This window comes from Megalobrama amblycephala, linkage group LG5 (genome assembly GCF_018812025.1).
Source record: "Megalobrama amblycephala isolate DHTTF-2021 linkage group LG5, ASM1881202v1, whole genome shotgun sequence".
Classification (NCBI taxonomy): domain Eukaryota; kingdom Metazoa; phylum Chordata; class Actinopteri; order Cypriniformes; family Xenocyprididae; genus Megalobrama; species Megalobrama amblycephala.
This window is the reverse complement of record NC_063048.1, coordinates 6,748,942-6,769,636: the sequence shown is the minus strand read 5'-3', so window position 1 is coordinate 6,769,636 and position 20,695 is coordinate 6,748,942. Positions and strand designations below refer to the sequence as shown.

At 37.7% G+C, this 20,695-nt stretch overlaps 1 protein-coding gene across 5 annotated transcripts in view; it reads left to right on the top strand.

Annotated features, from left to right (window-relative positions):
• The window catches only part of numb (NUMB endocytic adaptor protein), a 79,761-nt gene that overhangs the window by 2,870 nt on the left and 56,196 nt on the right, over positions 1–20,695 (top strand). Inside the window, exon 2 of one of the 5 annotated variants that reach the window (XM_048190514.1) lies at positions 13,525–13,566. The exons of the other annotated variants lie outside the window; for them this stretch is intronic. The gene's annotated coding sequence lies outside the window, so the exon portion shown is untranslated. The remainder of the gene's footprint in view (positions 1–13,524; positions 13,567–20,695) is intronic. 5 annotated transcript variants of the gene reach the window in all.

Sequence of the window (20,695 nt, the reverse complement as noted above, 5' to 3'; positions counted from 1 at the left end):
CCAATAGGGTCCTCACACCATCGGTGCTCGGGCCCTAAAAATCAGTAAAGATTTAACAGCAAAAAGACACATGAACCGCAAGCTGAAGGGGGAAGTTTTTACAATTATACTAAAAGACCTTTTGCTAAAAAAGCCTAAATGATCAATCAGATGACAGAAGGACTGTAGTAGATTGTGTGCGAGGGGTTTAATCACGTTGATCATTTAGAGGCCTTCGAATTTCACGTATCAAATATGGTACAGTTACAGTAGGCTTTAGTGTAAAGCTCTGGTTTTAGTGATGCCCTCGTCTGCTTGTAGAATATCAGGAACTTTCCGATCTGATAATTACACGAGGCTTAGTCAGTGACATATTGACAGAGTTCTTCTATATAATTTATAGAGAAATCTACAGAAATACCAACCAAACATTGTTGGATTTCCATTGAAAACGAACAGGTTACATGTTCACCTAGACTGGTATGAGGGTTTGGCTTTTCTCAGAAGCTTGATGACATCAGGAAACGAGTGCATCCAGTTGATGAGTCATCAGAATGGGAGTTGCTGTCAAACTACACACTTATGATGGGTTTTCTTGTGGGATGAAGTCATTTCTCATTTCCTTATAGAGGCTAGGCTTTGCCAAGATACAAATCGAGAGGCTGCCCTTATCTGTTTACTCAGCTACCTTTGGTTCCAGCTGTCCTGCGTTGCTCAGCGGTTAATCATTATCACATCCAAAACTCTGTACTCTGACCAGTATGGTTCATTTGGACAATGTTTTGATATGATTGTGCTCGAGGTTGTACAGTTTTGCATGTGTAAGCCCACTAAAATGTGACTATACAAATAATTTACTCCGTTATAAAGATTTTGAAGTAGACCGTACTTCCCTCCGTTCTCGTAATTTATCAGGGCTGCGTCTGCTCCGTTTCACGTTCTCTGTTTTATAGGCACGTGTAAAGAGAGGTCACGGTGCAGGATGAATGGCTGTGATGTGAGCCGTGAGTTGCACCGAGATATTACTGCTGTTTCTGCACATGGACTTTGGCCTGGTATGTGTCCAGTTCTCTGGCTTAGTGCTGACATCACATTCAATGACAGCACATTCATGAAATGTTATCTGGGAATCCAGCCATACCCCTTTTTCACCAAAATGGAGCTGGTGTTTGGCCAGGGATCCTCGAATCTCTTTCAGAACCAGCACGCTTTTTGCGATCTCTTGCATCAACTTTTGAGAACAAAAGTAATTTAATTCAGTGTGTTTGATGTAAGTCGGAAGTTATTTAAAGTTGCGATAAAACGGAAGTAGCGTTTTCTACCATCTTATGATGTACCTCCTGCAAGTGAAACTGACTATTGATTGATTGGATGGAGGCAGATCTGAATGTGAGCTTGCAGTCGATTTTTAGAAAGTGAAGGGGTTTTTGTGGACTAAATGACTGGAGAAGTCCAGCTTACGTCAACAGAGAGAAGACCGGCGTTTCACTGGAAGGTCCAGTTATGACATTTTGATTAAAAATATTTAAAAAATCAAAGAGTCATGTTATTGATGTTATCGTGAGTGATTCATCCATGCATTTAGAAAATAGAAAGGGTTAATTGTCATTTAATGGCATCTTTAAATTAGGGATGGGCATTTTTGGCAATTTTTCATTTCGATCATTGAAAGGTTTCAAAAAAGTAATCGAGTACTCGGGGGGGGCGAGGCGTGGCCGTCATGGAAATAATGAAAATATCTGAAGACTATGGTGGCCCAGTAGTGCACAACACAACGAAATTAAAAAAGCAAACATAAGTTCAGAACACAACGAAATCGAGTCACAACACAACGGAATAAAGCCACAACACAACGGAATAAAGCCACAACACAGCGAAATCGAGTCACAACACAACAAAATCGAGTCACAACACAATGGAATCAAGCCACAACACAACGAAATCGAGTCAGGGTTAGGGTTGAACATGTCTGTTTTTAAATGTTAAACAAAGTCATTGTAATGAATACAAATTATACGTTTTAACAACTTGGTGGAATTGTCAGACATTCCCTTCATCTGTGGTAGCGCGTCACATCATTCACAGGTATAAATATGAAGCTATTGTGCACTCAAGTGATTTTGAATTAATATTTCATGTCGATATACAACGTTTACATACTTAAAACTAATCATGGTATTGATATCTTTATAAGACTGTCGACTTTATAGAACATTGGGGCTTTATTTTGTTGTGTTGTGGCTTTATTCCATTGTATTGTGGCTTTATAGTTCACTGACAAGCCACGCAATATCACGTTCATATCGCAGAAGAATCGACTTCGATAATGAACGCGATATTGCGTAGCTTGTCAGTGAACTACGGCTCTGTCTATTAAATTCCGCTCCATTTGAGAGCAGGTGATGGCGATTTAGCGGTAATCAGGGAACCGGCTTTACTGACGAATTGCACGTGACAATCTCATGCGATATATCGTGCAGCCCTAGCTGTGGCTTGTTTCCGTTGTGTTGTGGCTTTATTTCGTTGTGTTGTGGCTTGATTTTGTTGTGTTGTGGCTTTATTTTGTTGTGTTGTGGCTTGTTTCCATTGTGTTGTGGCTTGTTTCCGTTGTGTTGTGAACTTATGTTTGCTTTTTTAATTTCGTTGTGTTGTGCACTACTGGGCCACCGTAGAAGACTGTTATGAAAATATGAAAAAAAATATGTCATGAAAACTTGTCTATGAAAACATGAACGTGTGATTAGAACACTGTTGGATTATGATTATGATGCAGCAATGTTATTAATAAAGAAGCATCTAAGAGGAATAGCTGCCTGAGATGAAGACTGACTTTATGCCAATAAACTGAAGCCCGTTCTATGACACCTCCTATGATATTAATCAGATAACTTGGATACATAACATAGAGCTAACATTACAACTGGTATCTGCACAAAAGGATGCAAATGCCAGTGAACTTTAAGTTAGGCGCTATAGCGAGAGTGAGAGAGCTCCCGCCGTGATGCGCTTTCATGACAGTGCTATGAAACACAGGCCAGGACAGAATTGACTGTAGATTTCTATAAAGTTCTCATTATAATGCTATGGTTATGGCAGATTTGTGCTATATTTTCATCTACATTATTAAGTGATTCCATTAATCGCCTGCGCATTTTCGAAGCCATATGAATTAGCTTATGCCGTTGAACAAATATGACGAAAAAAGCACTGCTGCATTATTATAACAAAAGTGTTTTTATTTATTCAGTTATTTTTAAAAGAAACATCTAAAAGCAATATGACCGTCTCAAATAACTCAGATATCGGGCATTGTAGTTGAGCATGAAACTAAACACTGATATGTAGTGCATTCAGCATGTTAATAAATGTTGATATCCTAACGCATCCTGTATTATATTAATCAGATGTCGCTATTACAACTTTCATTTGCAAAAAGTTTGCGAAGTCTCCGATTGCGCTTGAAAAACACAGCCAACGAAATGCAAGCACAACAAATTCACAATCTATTAGGCTACATTACTGTCACTATTGTAATTTTTATTTATTCTAATATTTCAGCAATATTTTGGATTCAATTTGCACTTTCTGAACAATCAAAATGATATTTTACCGTATAAAAATCACTGATGACTATTGCTTAATTAATTATGAATAGAATTTAATAAGGATATTTTCAGCGCAATATAAAAGCTTGACGCTGCACAGCTTACATTGAACTGTATTTTCATCTATCTTGTCAAAGTGAAGCCAGACATCACTACGTGACTTTGAGGCCATTCTCTCTCACGTCTTTTGATGCATGCTGTGGCAAGCTAAAAAATCAGAACTCAGGGCGCCACCCAAAGTGCTGCTAACCAATCAGGAGGGGGGAAAAAAATCGATCATCGTTTACATCGATCGTCGCTGTTACGGTCGAGTACTCGATCACTGTTGCACATCCCTTCTTTAAATGTATATCTCATACACTAAAAACAAATATTTTGCCCTAAAAATAACACAACAGTTTGCATCAATCTTTTTGAGTTATGACAACTTGTGAACTTAATCACTTGTAGCATAAACACAAATTTTTAAGTTGATTACTCAATAAAATTGAGGGGCCGACACTGTTTTTAACTAAAAACTGAAAGCTTTTTATGCATTTTGGCCATTTATTTAGGCCTATGTGACAACGGTGTTTTGGGGGCATGAAAACCGGGTTTGAAAGTGCAAGTTTTTGAAAACGATACCATTATCGTCTCCATGTAAACAACAAAAACGCGAATTTGTGAAAACAGTGACGTCATGCGTATGTGTATTACGTGTTCAGTCTATAGGCATGTAGTGTTTCTTTACAATGTGACATCACCAACTACTGGCCTGGCAGCAGAATGCAGCATTTTTAGTCGTTCTTATCTATTTCAGTTCAAATGAACATCTAGCATAGCACATGCTAAATCTAATAGTGTTGTCAAAAGTACTGACTTCGGTACCTAGTCGGTACTGAAATTTAAAAAATGTGACACTTTGAGCACTGCTGAACGGATTCGTAAACACCTCTGATTGGCCACGGCTCATCGGATATGTCTGTGATTGGCTTCAATGATCAACGCTGTAAAAACATTGTAAATAGTCATCAATGAAGCTCTTCACCAAGCGCTTTCAAATTCAAACACTTCCGAAACTGCTTTTAAACGCCGCTGCTTGATCATTGTAGCCAATCACAGACACATCCGATAATCGCGTCAACACAATGGCCAATCAAAAGTCTTTACAGATCCGCTCAAAGCATCACATTTTTAAAATTTCAGTACCGATAGGTACCGAAGTCGGTACTTTTGACAACTCTAAAATGTAACTTGTTTTAGCATGTAAATTTAATGAACAAGTGAAATATTACGCTGACCCTATCAATGCCATGTAGCACTGACAAACTACTTTCAGCACAGTGGTAACCACAAACTTCAACATAGCAGAAATGGACCGACACTGTGTTGGTGAAAAAGAGATACCAACATTGATTTATCTATAACTTAAAAACAAAATTCATCAAGCTGTTTTAGTCCTCTGATTGGAGTTTTTCCCTAGTTGCATGACTGTGAAGTTCCGTTCGAAAGGACTTATGATCTAGCTTTAAAATGTACCATCACCACTGCGTGTGGAGAACCTTATGAACATGAATAATAATGCTAATCATAATTAAGTCTCAAGCATCATATATGCTAATAGAGACATTTGTATCTTAAGGAATTATGCAGACCATCTGCACTCAGACCCTGGATCTCATTTTAGAGGAACACAATATTGGCGTTAATGAGAACTCAACTTTAATAGTGTTTTGAAACCTGCCAGCAGCTTCACCCATCAGCATGTCGTAAGAGGAAGAATGAACCACTCGGGACATTGTGACATTCCTGTGAAGCTCGTCATTGCTGACATCATTACTAACCTGTTAATGTCACTAAAACTGCGCCTGAAGTCTAAAACTTCAGCAATCCTGCTGCTTTACATTGAGCTCTTGACGTTATACATCTGCAGATATTTTCAGTGTTTCCCAAAGGATTTTATGAGGCTCTGGGGGTGAACATCAGTCCGTCTAGTGCAGGGATGGGCAACTTCAGTCCTGGAGGGCCACTGCCCAGCAGAGTTTAGCTCCAAACCTAATCAAACACACCAAACAAGGTCTTCAGGATTAGTAGAAAGCTATAGGCAAGTGAGTTTTTATCAGGGATGGAGATAAAAAAATGCAACCTCTTTTCAGTGAACAATTTGACCAGATTAAAAAGTCTTTGACTTGACTTGTACTTGGACTTTAAAGCAGACTCAAACTTCTTTTTTGTTGTGATAGTGTCTCAGTCCACATTACATCCACACTGCTGTTTTTAGGATGCCAAACAAGTTGAATAAAGTAATAATATATTACTATTGCAATACAACAACACTGTAAAATAAATATAAATGAAAAATGAAGGTAACACTTTAGTATAGGGAACATGTATTCACTATTAACTACGACTTTTCCCTCAATAAACTCCTAATTTACTGCTTATTAATAGTAAGGTAGTAGTTAAGTTTAGGTATTGGGTAGGATTAAGAATGTAGAATAAGGTCACACAGAATAAGAAATTAATATGTGCTTAATAAGTACTAATAAACAGCCAATATTCTAGTAATATGCATGCTAATAAGCAAAGCAACTAGTTAAAGGATTAGTTCAAATTACTTTCAAATAAAATTTTCCTGATAAGTTACTCACCCCCATGTCATCTAAGATGTCCTCCTTTCTTCAGTCGAAAAGAAATTTTTGGTGAAAGGTTTTTGATGAAAACATTCCAGGATTATTCTCCTTATAGTGGACTTCCATGGAACGAACGCAGCGCCAGTTCCATTTTTTTCCATAAGTAGAATAGGGAATACGTAGGACATACAGCGTCGTATTTGAAGAATACGAAAGTGCGGTTTTGGCAGAACCACTTGGAAGGCGATCATTTGTTTATATAAAGCATATACATTTACATTTTTTTTTTCGAAAATGACCAATTGTTTTGCTAGAAAAGACCCTTATTCATCGTCTGGTATCGTTTAAAGTCCTTTGAAGCTGCGCTGAAACTGTAATTTCAACCACCTGGAGTCCATTGAAGTCCACTATATGGAGAATAATCCTTAAAGTTTTCATCAAAAACCTTCATTTCTTTTCGACTGAAGAAAGAAGGACATGGACATCTTGGATGACATGGGGGCGAGTAAATTATCAGGAACATTTTATTTGAAAGTGAACTAATTCTTTAAAAGACCCTAAAATAGTGTTACCGAAATGAATATTTCATAATAAGTACATTAATTATTTTACTTTATACAGTAAAATTACAGTTACAGTAAGGACAGACTGTCAAATATTTAGTGACCAGCTCCAAAATAGACAAAAATCACCCTAAAATTCTTCTTTCTTATAGAAAAGAGCAGCGTGAACATTCTACCAAACACCTTCTTTTATGTTTCGCAGAAACACTGAAGAAAGAAAGGTTAATTTTTGGGGTGAACCCTCCCTTTAATGTGAAGTTCTCGTACAAGAGGCCTTTGTGAAAGTGTCAAATGTGAAATGGATGATTCAGTGCTGTAAGCTTCTTGATAGCAAAGCTAATTATCAGGATAAGGCTGTAATCAGCAGTTAACACAGCCTCTGCAGTTATAAGAACGCAGGACCTGTAGATCAGCGGCAGTGATTGAGCGCGGTGCTTTGTTCTCTGTTGGGTTATCGTCACCCTCACGCTCAAGGACAGCCGCATGCTAATCTGCAACCTGTGGCACTCTGTGATATCTTCTCAATAACCTGCACACGTAACATCCTGTGGCAAGGCTCTGCGCGAGTTACCGCAAGAATAGCAGTGGCTTTGATGCTGGTTTCCTGGTAACAGCAGAAGTCGCAGGATATGACTGCACGGATGCACACAGCGGTAGAGAGGGTCTCCTCTTCGGGCCGAGCATGCGCTCAAATTTTGGCTTGGTGTCAGAAACAGGCTTGATCGTGGCAGAGCCAGAGAGCTTACTAAAGGCTCCTCGCTGACACAAAATCTGTTCTGTTTGCTGCATCATGGTTTGCATGGAACTTCAACGCCGGATGGGTTGTGTAACGCAAGTCCTGTCGTGCTATGCTGCGTTCGCTACTGTTGCTGTTGTCGTTAATGCTTTTGTGACTGAGGTGAAGTCAGGATGTTTCCTGTGGTTTATTTGTGGGCAGAGTGTTTCTATTTAAAGAACTCATAAAATTGGTTTTGTCATATGTCACTTCAGCTTAATTTGGACATGTGTTTTTCTGCCTTTAGTCATTCTTTATTTTGTCAAATTTGGGGGGAAAAACTTGTAGGATTTATTTTGAAACTGCAGAAATTGCTAGTCAGCTCCTCAAATAATAAACAGCAAGTAACACATTGAATTAAAGAAACATTAAATTTTGAAATATTTTCTTGAAAACATGCTCTAATAAACTTTAATTTACAAAGTTCAAAAAATCTTTTTTAATTTTTTTTTACATAACATTTCTCTATTCTCTGCAATTTCTCAGCATTTCTCCTCTTCTCTAGCTGGGGTGTGACGAGACAAGACACAAGATTGAGTTCACGAGAATGAGATTTTTTGCACAGTATTATTAAGAAATCCTCAATGACGAAATACATGACTAGAAAAAAAGTCTGCATTCTGCATTTGAAATGTTTTAACTGATCATCTTGTAATGAATGTCATTGCAGTTCTACTTTGAGTATGAATTATCATATGCAGTGAAAGACAACAATACTCAAGCACTGCAAAAGGTTTTGCTACAAACTCAACTGATTGGCTTCTTTCCTGTATGATTTCACACGAGTCTCAGACCTTCAGACCTTAGAACTGTGCATGATTTATGAGCTTCTACAACTTTTTACCTCCTAACTGAACTCCTTTTCACAAATCGATCATAGAAATAAAAACAGTATAAATAAAAATAAATGAACCGGAATGGGCTGACGCTGGGATTTAGTGGATTGAAGTGAAAGTATTTGATGAACACATATTGTGTGTGGAGACCATTCGCTCAATATCATTTTTGACGAAGGTGGCGTTTAACCGGCTTTTGTATCTGAACTCTTCATATATAGTTTTAAGGTTCACAGTATAGCAGTTTTTTAATTGCTAAAGTATTTATCAACAGAGAGTGCATAGTCCAATCCATGACTGCATGACTGAGAGGAAAGCGTGCTGTACATATTTACATATTCTATCGAAATGCTGCGCGGATGGCGTCGCGATGTTAAGTGAGCTCTCAGATTCGATGTGTTTCCCGAGTATTCGATTTTAGCATAAATATTTTGCAAACAACATGACTCTTGTTGCCACACCGCAGCGAAGCCAGAATAATTCTATGTGAGCTGTGTTTGCTAATGCTAATGCTAGCGATGCACCCAAGTGCTTTACATTCTGAGAACACTGCCATCTAGCAGTCAATTTAAATTGAACACAAAGCCACTGACCATAATCTTGCATGTTAACAAATAAATAGATAAATATCGAGACATTGTTCTTTGAGAATCGATACAGTATTTTTTTACACCCCTAACAATAAGGTGCAACTATAATAAAATTTTTTCTTCAAGCATGATACAGAGCTAAGAGATGGTTACATCTACACAGCACAGCCTAAGATAGTTTCCATATTAGGAGATATTTGCATGCATCAGGGAGCCGCTTTCAAAATGCGGGGTATTGAAATCGCGTTTGAATGTGCGCTTGTGTCAGTCATCTCGTCACTTAAGGCTGATTTATACTTCTGCATTAGGGATGGGCGAGATATCGCATGCGATTCTCACGCGCATTTTGTCAGTAAAGCCGGTTCCCTGATTACCGCTAAATCGCCATCACCTGCTTTCAAATGGAGCGCCATTTAACAGACAGAGCCGTAGTTCACTGACAAGCCACGCAATATCACGTTCATATCGCAGATGAATCGCCTTCGATAATGAACGCGATATTTGCGTGGCTTATCAGTGAACTATTAAATGCCGCTCCATTTGAAAGCAGGTGATGGCGATTTAGCGGTAATCAGGGAACCGGCTTTAATGACGAAATGCGCGTGAGAATCGCATGCGATATATCGCCCATCCCTATTCTGCATTGAGGCTGTTTGTACCACACAACGTAGCCTGACGTGCACCTCTTCAAAAATGTAACAACGCGTCAATTCTACGCGGACCGCAAGCGCTGTGATTGGTCTGCTAGAACCCCTCCCTCGGGTCAAAAAACTGGCGCGGAGCAATATGAGAAGAGCGAGCGCTTTCAACTTCCATAGGAATGAAAAATGCTCTGTTTCAGGGGACACATACAGTCATACTGCAACAAAAGTCGTTACCTATTTTCCGCTTCTCTGCCACTTCGATTTGCCGCTTCTCTGACGCTTCTATTTGCAAGCTTCTGTGACAACGTACATGACAAAACGACAGTGAAGGCGGTGGCAATATTCTATCCTAACTTCACCCTCACTTTCCGTCATGGCAATATCACGAGACAGCTTTTCACTTCACATTTTAATCTCGCGAGATCTCGTCACACCCTTGGTTCTTAGTTGTCTAATAAACCTGGCATTGTATATTATAAATATTGTTGGCTCTTTAACAGATTTGCTTTTGTTCCTCTTTTATAAATCCTTTTGGATAAAAGAATCTGCTAAATGCAGATGTAAACGTGAATAAATCTGCAGCCCTGTGTTGTCAGCTCAAGATTACTGATGCAGACGTTTGATTCAACACTGATGATTCAAATGTGAATGCGCACATAAGCACAAGCACAAGCACATATTGTGCTTTCCAAGAGCTCCCTCCCTCAGATAAGACGAGAGTAACGTGGGAAGAATGTGCATTCCTTTCCTGAGGAGGAGGAGGAGGAGGAGGAGGTGGAGGGGATGGCGGACTGAAGGGGAGTGCGTTTCCTCTGTCTTGCATCAGTGGACGGCCCTCAGCCGTTCAGGCTTTAATCAGAGATCCAGGCCTGTGAGATGAGTCACATCATACAGTCTGTGTCTGTGTGTCTGTATGCATCTCTCACACCCTTTTCCATTGAAAAGGTAATGGTGCAAAGCTTTCTCAGGAACATTTAAGGCCTGTACACACCGGGACGAATATCGCACGCGTTTATCGTCAGCGTTTTTCGAGACGTTTTTTGTGTTCACACCCAAGCGATTTTCACCGGCGATGCGCCGAGTGAAAGTGCAAATTCACTCCCTGACAGTATGTGGCGCTTGTGCTTAACGGTAGTGCAAATAAACACATGATATTAATAAAGTTAAAGAAGATAAAAAAAAAAATGCATATATAAAATGGCATACATACATACATATATGTATAGTGCAAGTGAACGGTAGTGTAAATAAACATATTTATGAAAAAGACATTCTCAACTATATTTCTTGAATGTAAAAGGGAAAAAAAGGAAAAATACAGAAATAATACACATCTGTGGCAGAGCACCCATAGTGTGCGTCTCAATCAGCTCTCTACTTCACTAGTCAGGGCACTGATCAGGGATTCAGCCACATTAATTTAACATGGTATACTGATACACGACCTAGGAAGCTAGGGAGCTGTTTGAGACGCAGGGATAGTTTGTAGGGATCTTCCTCGTCTACTTACTTTCTCTTCGTCGTCTTGTGTGCTCGGCAAGACCGTTTTGTGCTTGAGCGCCACCAAGTCGTGTTTTACTGTAACTTCAGCAGCTCCAGGCACGTGAACAAAAGCGCCAATCTCATTGGTCGGCCAGTTTTTAACGCGGCGCGTCAAACCAAAAAAACGAACCCGAGGCGTTTTTTAAAAAATGACGCTTTTACGCCTCGCGTTTTTCGCGTCGGTGTGCACACTCACATTGGCGCCCGTTGTTTAGTCACGAGGCGTTAAACGTCGGCGAAAATCGCGTGCGATATTCGTCCCGGTGTGAACAGGCCTTTACACTAACTTAAAACTGTTACTATATGAACTGACCACAACTGATCCAAAGTAACTTAATTCAGTGTGTTTATGATGTCAAGAGCTGGCTGTTATCATGAGCTGGTTGTTATCATAGTTTAAATGTACCTGGGGTCTCATTTATAAAGCGTGCGTACGCATAAAACGGGGCTGGAAACGTGCGTACGCCAGTTCCCACGCAAAGGTTGTGATCTATAAAAACAAACTTGACGGGAGAATGTGCGCACCTTTAAGCAAACTTTGCGCCGTGCGTACGCACATTCTGGAGACAAAAGTGATATGAATTGAGATAGTAGATATGCTACTTTCGATCACTTTTCCAGTGACACGCTGCTTTAATGAAAGCGCTGGGAGCACAATAATTCCTCTTTAAACTAAACTGCAGATGTTATGACAAAATATTTTTTCGAGAATGACGATCAGTGATGCACACTTAACTTCGATATTATGGAAGACACTGCTGGATTCGGTGGTCGAACGGTCCGTTGTCCAGTTTGAATAGGTCCAATAATATCTTACTGTACAACCACAGCTGCAGGAGGTGTTGAAGTCGTGTGAAGGATCTTCAAACAATTACTATTTGAAGGATATAATTTGAGGAAAACTGTAAGATTTGCATGTTTTCTTTTTAAAATACTTTGTCAGTGACGCGCCGAGTCAGACGATTGTAGCCTATTTACACTGCAATAAATAAGTAGGCCGATCTGTTTCCACTAAAAATAGCCTATAAACTTCCTAAAAGATATGTTCACCTTATCAGCAAAACTGCATAAATTTGATTTGAATTGTTTAAAACTATTAAAATACTAACTGGCCAGTGGAAATGAATGAAACAACTCTATTCTAAAACCTTTATCTGAAGTATTTTATACAATTTTGTTTTTATGGATATTTTGATATATTTATTCTAAAACATAAAGAGGATATTGGATTATCTTTATCAACATAATGTGTGGCACAAATGTCATTTATAGTCCATATCTAATATTTTCCAATGTCTTGTACCTTTGACGGTGTTAACCGTGGTGTCACGTGGATGGGAATATGTATGTAAATGATATGCAGATGAGGTTATGCATAGTAAAACTAGGCGTCGTAAACTCCATATATGGTGATTTCGGGGAGGAGACAGGGTGGAGATGCACGTACGCACAATCTTCCGCTGACTGGGTTTTATAAAGGGATTTGTGCGCAGGTTCTGGCGTACGCATGGTTTTATAAATCTGATTTTTTTTGTGTGTATACGCAGAATCTAGCTTTTGCGCGTATGTACAACTTTAGTAGGGATCCTACGCACAGTTTTATAAATGAGACCCCTGGTCAGTAGGATTTTTTTTTATGTCTTTGAAATGAGTGTATTTTGCTCACCAAAGCTGAATTTATTTGATCAAAAATACAGTAAAAGCATCATTACTCCAGATTTCAGTGTCACATGATCCTTCAGAAATCATTCTGATATGCTGATTTGATGGTCAAGAAGCATTTCTGATTATCAATGTTGAAAACGGTGTAATATTTTGGTAACGCTTTACATTGAGGTCTGATTTGTTAATATTAGTTAAAGGATTAGTTCACTTTCAAATGAAAATTAGCCCACGCTTTACTCACCCTCAATCCATCCTAGGTGTATGACTTCTTTCTGATGAACACAATTGTAGATGAACACAAGTTATGAAACTATCTAGCTTCCGCCATGTATTCTTCAAAAAGCTTGCGCTGTATGTCCTACGCCTTCCCTATTCAACTTACGGAACTGACGCGACGCCAGTTCCGTTTTTTTCCATAATTTGAATAGGGAAGGTGTAGGAAGTACAGCGTAAGCTTTTTGAAGAATACATGGCGGAAGGTAGATATTTGACTTCATAACTTGTTAAATATGGATTTTTTTTTTTTTTTTTTACACAAATGCATTGCTTCGCTTCAGAAGGCCTTTATTAACCCCCCCGGATCCGTGTGGAATATGTTTATGACGGATGGATGCACTTTCTTCTGCTCAGACTTGTTTGTTAATGCATACTGCCATTATAAAGCTCGGATGTTTCAGGATATTTATTAATATAAATTCAATTATGTTCATCAGAAAGAAGAAAGTCATATACACCTACAGTAGGATGACTTGAGGGTGAGTAAAGCTTGAGCTAATGTTCATTTTAAAGTCAGCTAATCCTTTAATGTATTAACAAACATGAGCAAAACATTTGTTACAGTATTTATTAATCTTTGTTAATGTTGTTAAAGTTGTTCATTGTTTGTTCATGTTGGTTCACAGTGCATTAACTATTGTCAACAAATATAACTGATTTTAATAATGTGTTAGTAAATGTTGAAATTAACTAAGATTAATAAATGTAGAATTATTGTTCATTCTTAGTTCATGTTAACTAATGAACCTTATTGTAAAGTGTTACCAATATTTTGTGGAAACCATGATACATTTTTTTCAGGATTATTTGATGAATAGAAAGTTCAAAAGAGAACAGCACTTATTTTAAATAGAAATATTTTGTAAGATTATACATGTCTTTGCTGACACTTTTGATCAATTTAATGTGTACTTGCTGAATAAAAGCTTTATTTCCTTATAAAAAATCTTTTGGTAACACTTTATTTTACAGTGCCGTAGTTGCACGTAACTTACTACATGTACTTACTATAGTAATAACAGTAAATTAAGCAACTAACCCTAAACCAAACCCTAAACCTAACTGGAACTCTAGAGTACTTGTAGTTTATTAATAGTACTCAGTACTTATTTGAGTAATTACAGTATAACTACGGCACTGTAAAATAAAGTGTAACAAATCTTTTAAACATAATGAAGAAAAATCATAGCATTAAATTCACATGTATTATATAATATTATGTATGTACTATTATAGTGTTTATTCATATTTTGAATGAGCTTTTCTTTTCTATTTAGCTTTATTTTTATTTTAGTTTTAGTAATTTTATTACTTCAACAAACTTATTTTAGTTCAGTTAGTTCATGTTTAAGTTTTTTGGGTTACATTTTTAAGCTTTTAGCAATTTCAGTTAGGAAAGTATCCTTTCTCCTGATTTGGTACAAATGGGCCAGATTGGGCACCCTGTTGGGAGAAAAGCAGTAACACAGGGTGTACTGGATCTGATAGAGGCTTCGTGAGCTTGTTGCATTCTTCAGTCGACTGGAGAGTTGACTTGCTGTGCTTCAGTGGCAATCGCCTGCCCTCAGTAAGCGATCGGTGTCAGGCTGCAGCTCTGCTCCCCTTGAGACGCCAATGAGACTGATTTGAGCTTCATTCAGCAGCTGAGGTCCCGGGCCGTACTATTTGCAGAGCGTATTGCTTCAAAGCAATCAAAGCACCTCTGTGCAACGGGGTAATTTTCCATTATTTGGACTTCTTTTGCTCCACTGCACGCATTTGTCCGTGGAACAGCGATCTCTCCATGCAATACAGTCTCCATTGTCTTGGGCGAAAGACAATGAGTTCTTTCAGTTTGTTCAACTGAAGTTGTGGGCCTAGAGGGAGAGAGATGGACGATTGGTCACTTCAGGTGTCACTCAGGTGCGGCACAGTCACCCAGAAGGAGAATGTAAAATACTACAGGCCTCTTTAGCCTCCTTGAGTGGTCGGACTGGTCGGACAGGGTGTGATGAAATTCCCTGCTCTGGTTTGAGCCAGCATGCTATGAGTCACATCGGCTCCTGTTACCTGTTGGTTCAGTGTTCTCTTTCACACAGAGCACCAGAGCGTTTCTTATCTGCTTTGGTTGAGTTTGATTCATCCACTAAGCCCTTGTGGAACGCAATGAAGTTTTTATAAACAATTGTTGTTTGCACCAAACATGATTAAAGGGATAGTTCACCCAAAAATGAAAATTTGATGTTTATCTGCTTACCCCCAGTACATCCAAGATGTAGGTGAATTTGTTTCTTCAGTCGAACGCAAATTATGATTTTTAACTGCAACCGCTGCCGTCTGTCAGTCAAATAATAGCAGTGGATGGGAACTTCTACTGTAACAGTAAATAAAACTTGCTTAGACAAATCCAAATGAAACCCTGCGGCTCGTGACGACACATTGATGTCCTAAGACACGAAACGATCAGTTTGTGCAAGAAAACGAACAGTATTTATATCATTTTTTACCTCTAATACACCACTATGTCCAACTTCGTTCAGCATCCTGTTAGTGAGGTCAAAAAACCCGCTCTGCTGACGGAAGTGATGTCTCGCCCATATACTTCAATGAGTGCGAGACATCACTTCCGTTGTCAGAGCGCGATCAGACCTCACTAACCGGAAGCTGAACGGAGTTGGACATAGTGGTGTATTAGAGGTAAAAAATGATATAAATACTGTTCGGTTTCTTGCACAAACCGATCGTTTCGTGTCTTAGGACATCAATGTGTCGTCACGAGCCGCAGGGTTTAATTTGGATTTGTCTATGGAAGTTTTTTCGACTCTTATTGTTCAAGTTCCCAATCACTCCTATTATTTGACTGACAGACGGCAGCGGTTGCAGTTAAAAATCATATTTTGCGTTCGACTGAAGAAAAAAAGTCACCTACATCTTGGATGCCCTGGGGGTAAGCAGATAAACATCAAATTTTCATTTTTGGGTGAACTATCCCTTTAAAAGATTAAAAGTCAGGCCACTCAATTTTAAAATGATCAAACCAAATTCATTTCTGAAAATCGAAATTCTAAGTCTCTATTAAACCGAAACACATCTTAGAGAGCTACAAAGTAAGCTCCATGCAAAACAGAGTATTTATTCAGTCAAGTCATACATATTAATTTTTCAGCAAAGACTTTTAAAATCAAATGAACAGATTATTATAAGGCCCTTTTACTTCCTTTATATATGTACATTTTCCGATTCATCGACATCCCATAATAGTCATGCCCACCTGATGTGCGTAAATATTTTTAATTGGAAACATCTTATCTAAACTCTTTAAAACTCTACCCGGCCCAACTGACCTTGACTGCAGAAAGAAATCATTGTTTCCAAGTTGCCTCTCACAACAGATTAGATTGAGAGAGAGAGAGAGAGAGAGAGAGAGAGAAAGAGAGAGAAAGAGAGAAAGACATAAAATAAATTATCTCTGAGTTTTCACCAAGTGCATGACAAAGAGAGTGGGCCATTGCTTAGTAGTTATCTGAGGCCATTAACACAATTGATCATGTATAAGCAGTGGCATTGATTGAATACACATATACACAATACAATGTTTTCTCTTTTTCCATTTTAATTTTTCGACGTTTCATTTTAACAGTTAAATCAAATTTGAGACAAACAAAGGAATTGCTAACCGCACACTGAATTAGATCCAGACTGGAGAAAGTCTACCAAAAATATTTTATTTTATAAACTGCATAGTGCAAAACAGTGCAAAATGCAAGTGAATTAAGAGCTAGACAAGCACGGGCAAACTTTACTTCTGGTGTAAATTAAATTTAAGTTATTAAAAACATATCTAATTAAATAAAATCATATATATATATATATATATATATATATATATATATATATATATATATATATATACACACTAGTGGTACAAATATATGCTTTATTTACTTTATTTACTTTACTTATTTACTAAGTTATTTGGAGAAATATGATCATTTTTGTGACATTCACCTATGTACAATTAGAATATTAGGCTTTTCAATCTGCTAAATGGTCTTTTGTCATTTGGAAGGATTAGGTACAGGAGCAAGAATGGCTTATTTATGTGATTTTAGTCACAGGTTTCAGATGTATTTGTTGCTGGACTGGCAGAGCCTGAATAAAACATGAGTACAGCCATCAGAGAGGCTCTGGTTTCAGTAGGGCATTTAACAAACCTGCAGTTTACTCTGACAAGACCTGCTTGAGCTCCCTTAAGATAATCAACAACCTGTGGGTGAAGGGCCAGACGTCCTGCCTCTGACTTTCTCAGCTATTTTAATAGGAGACATGGGGCTCGTATGTTACTATTAGAAGTAAGACCGTTGATATCTTTGAACAAGCATGCACCCACTCTATACCTTCAAATATCTAGAGAGTTTGGTGCTGCTTTCGCTGTCAGAGTAGTGAGGGTATTGGGTATTATATATAATAGACTTTAATGGCATTTGAGGTTTTTAATGTTTTAATGAGGTTTTAAACGCAGCATGTATGCGAGTGGCTTCACAAAAAGTAATCTTCATCTGAAGTTATTTAAGAAAAGGATTTTTTATTGGTGCCACTTAAAAACATTCAAATTCAAGTTTTTTTTTTTTTTACTTTTCATTGTCCACATGGAATCATCTGACTTTTTTCAACTATATATATATATATATATATATATATATATATATATATATATATATATATATATATATATATATATTATTATTATTATTATTATTATTATTATTTTTTTTTTTTTAGGTTTGTTTTGCTATCTTAGTGAGGACATTGCATAGACTTCCATTGATTTTTATATTAGGTCAATGATATGTTCTATCACCCTACACCAGGGGCGCTTCCTCAGAATACTGGATAAGAAAATAATCAATATTACAACAATAAAACAACGTAAATGTTACAGATGTTTTACATTTAAAAAGTGTAAAAGTCACACGTTTTTCTAAAGAAACACTGTCAAACAGCGACACCCGCAGGTGAAGTTACAGCGGGGAGTCCGCGTCTTTCGTGCCTCGCTTCAGCTCATAGAAACCAAGCAGATCCTCCAAAGTGTGCGGTGGGTTTAGTGGGGGGTAATTGAGAATGAATGGGGGAAAGTCACATGAGAGGATGCAGTGCCTCCATCGCGCTATGATTGGATATGATCGGTTACGATTGGACATGATTGGTTCGTGCAGTAAATCCCGCCTTTTGTTTTTGTGCGTGTTCTTGTCGAATCGGCCTGAATGAAGACAGTCATGGCGTTAATGGGAAGACTAATTAAAAAGCAAATAAACAACTGTCCCTTAGATATCATCACTTTATTTCATGTCAAAATCAGCGTGGGGAAATTAAAGGTACATCTTTGTGTCTGTGAGTGAGTGACCAGTGCATACAAGCTTGATAACTGCTGAAAATAAATTGACTGTTAAAAAGTAAAGCTGAGTATTAGTTTATAAATAATATATATTGTTTAAATTGTTACTGCATTAGTTATTATTTTGGAATAAATATAAAAATGTGTAAAAACACTAACTTGATATAATTTATTCTTGGTTTTACCTCCTCATTTGCCTCTAGGGGTGTAAATCGGACAGTTCATCACGATTCGATACAATATCGATTCTCATAGCCAGCGATTCGATATTTTCCGATTCGTCAAAAATTCCTGCGATACGATTACGATACGATTCGATTCGATTAATATTTCGATATTTTGAGCCTATTTTACACAACCAGTTAAATTTTTATTAACTCAACCAAAATATATAACAAACATTTATTTCAAAATTTCACATCCTGAACCCTGATTGGGACATCCACAAATAAAAATTCACACAGTAACTTAATGACACCTTATGGCATGACAACAGTCAAGAAAGTATTTTAGTTCTGTGCTAAAATGTGTAATGTCAAAAAACTGATAAACAAGGAATACACACACACACACACACACACACACACACACACACACACACGCACGCATAATTAAAAGACATTTCTTTTAAATGTATAGTGCAGATTTTTAATGAAGCAACAACATATTATAGGTAGGACAAAACAACATAGGCTATTAATATTCTTTCATTGTGCAAATTTGTTATAAAGGCTCCAATACAGAGCGGCACAAAGCACTTATGCGCATCCCGTGTGCAGAATGATGTGCTTGAAGCAACACAGAGTAACAGCGCGTGGCGCTCTTATGCGGCAGTTTATTGACCATATTCTTTTAACAGTTTTAATTTCAGTTACTGTGTCTGTGAAGAACGATTCATAGCACTCTATTCTCCAGCGTTGTGATCTAACGGACACTGTTTGAGATGTGTGCGCACTGCTTGCAAGGCTTTAAACACAAGCAAATTATAAACTTTAGTGAAGATTCAGCACTGGCCCGATCGGCCAGTGACAGTTCCATCTACTGTCCCGAGTGTCTTTCACAAGTTCTGAAAGGTAGTTTAAATGAGAATTCATGCGTTGGCGATAATGCATAGACTGATATTGTGTGAAAATGTGGAGAATGTTAAAACAAAGTTGCCTCTATAAATAACCCACAGGTATCGATTTTTTACACATTGCATCGATGCATCGGATCGTTAGACATTAGATCGATGTATCGATGTATATCGATGTATTGTTACACCCCTATTTGCCTCCTCATTTTAAAACACCACCGCACACCACTGCCCTACACTACCCTACTCCTAAACCTACCCATCACAGAAACATGTGCACATCATTAGATTTTAGGGCTGTCAAACGATTAATCGCGATTAATCGCATACAAAATAAAAGTTTGAGTTTGCCTAATGTATGTGTGAGTACTGTGTGTAATTATTATGTATATATAATTACAAACAAATTAATGTATATAGTTAAGAGAAATATCTTATTTATGAACAAAATATTGTTATTTATATATAATATAAATTATATAAAAATATAAATAAATACATATACTTGTAAATATTTCTCAAATATATACATGAATGTGTTTGTATTTATATATACATAATAATTACACACAATACTCACAGATATATTAGGCAAACTCAAACTTTTATTTTGTATGCGATTAATCGTGATTAATCGTTTGACAGCCCTATTAGATTTAAATAAAAACCTCTTTTGGCTGAGATAAAACTAGTGAGGACCAGTCAATGTCCTCACTACTGGGCTGTGAAAGCATTTTACAATATAAGTGAGGACATTTGGTCCTCAAAAGTATAGTCAAAACAAGTGTACACACACACACACACACACACACACACACACACACACACACACACACACACACACACACACACACACACACACACACAGTGGATATAAAAAGTCTAGTACACACCCCTGGTTTTTGTGATGTATCATACACACTGTGTTGGTATGTATGTCTTGTGTATAGCCTCAGTTGTGACCCAAATATATCTTGAATTATGACTTGTATCTTGCTGTGTGTTGTATAATGTAGTAGCTGGTGACACATGTGTGAATGGCAGCGATATGATTCAGTAATATCAAATCTCAGCTGCTGTTGCCCCAGAGTCATGTGAGATACTCATCATTAATTTGAAGGAAGATTCCATCATCTGATAAGACCAAAAACTTTTGAAC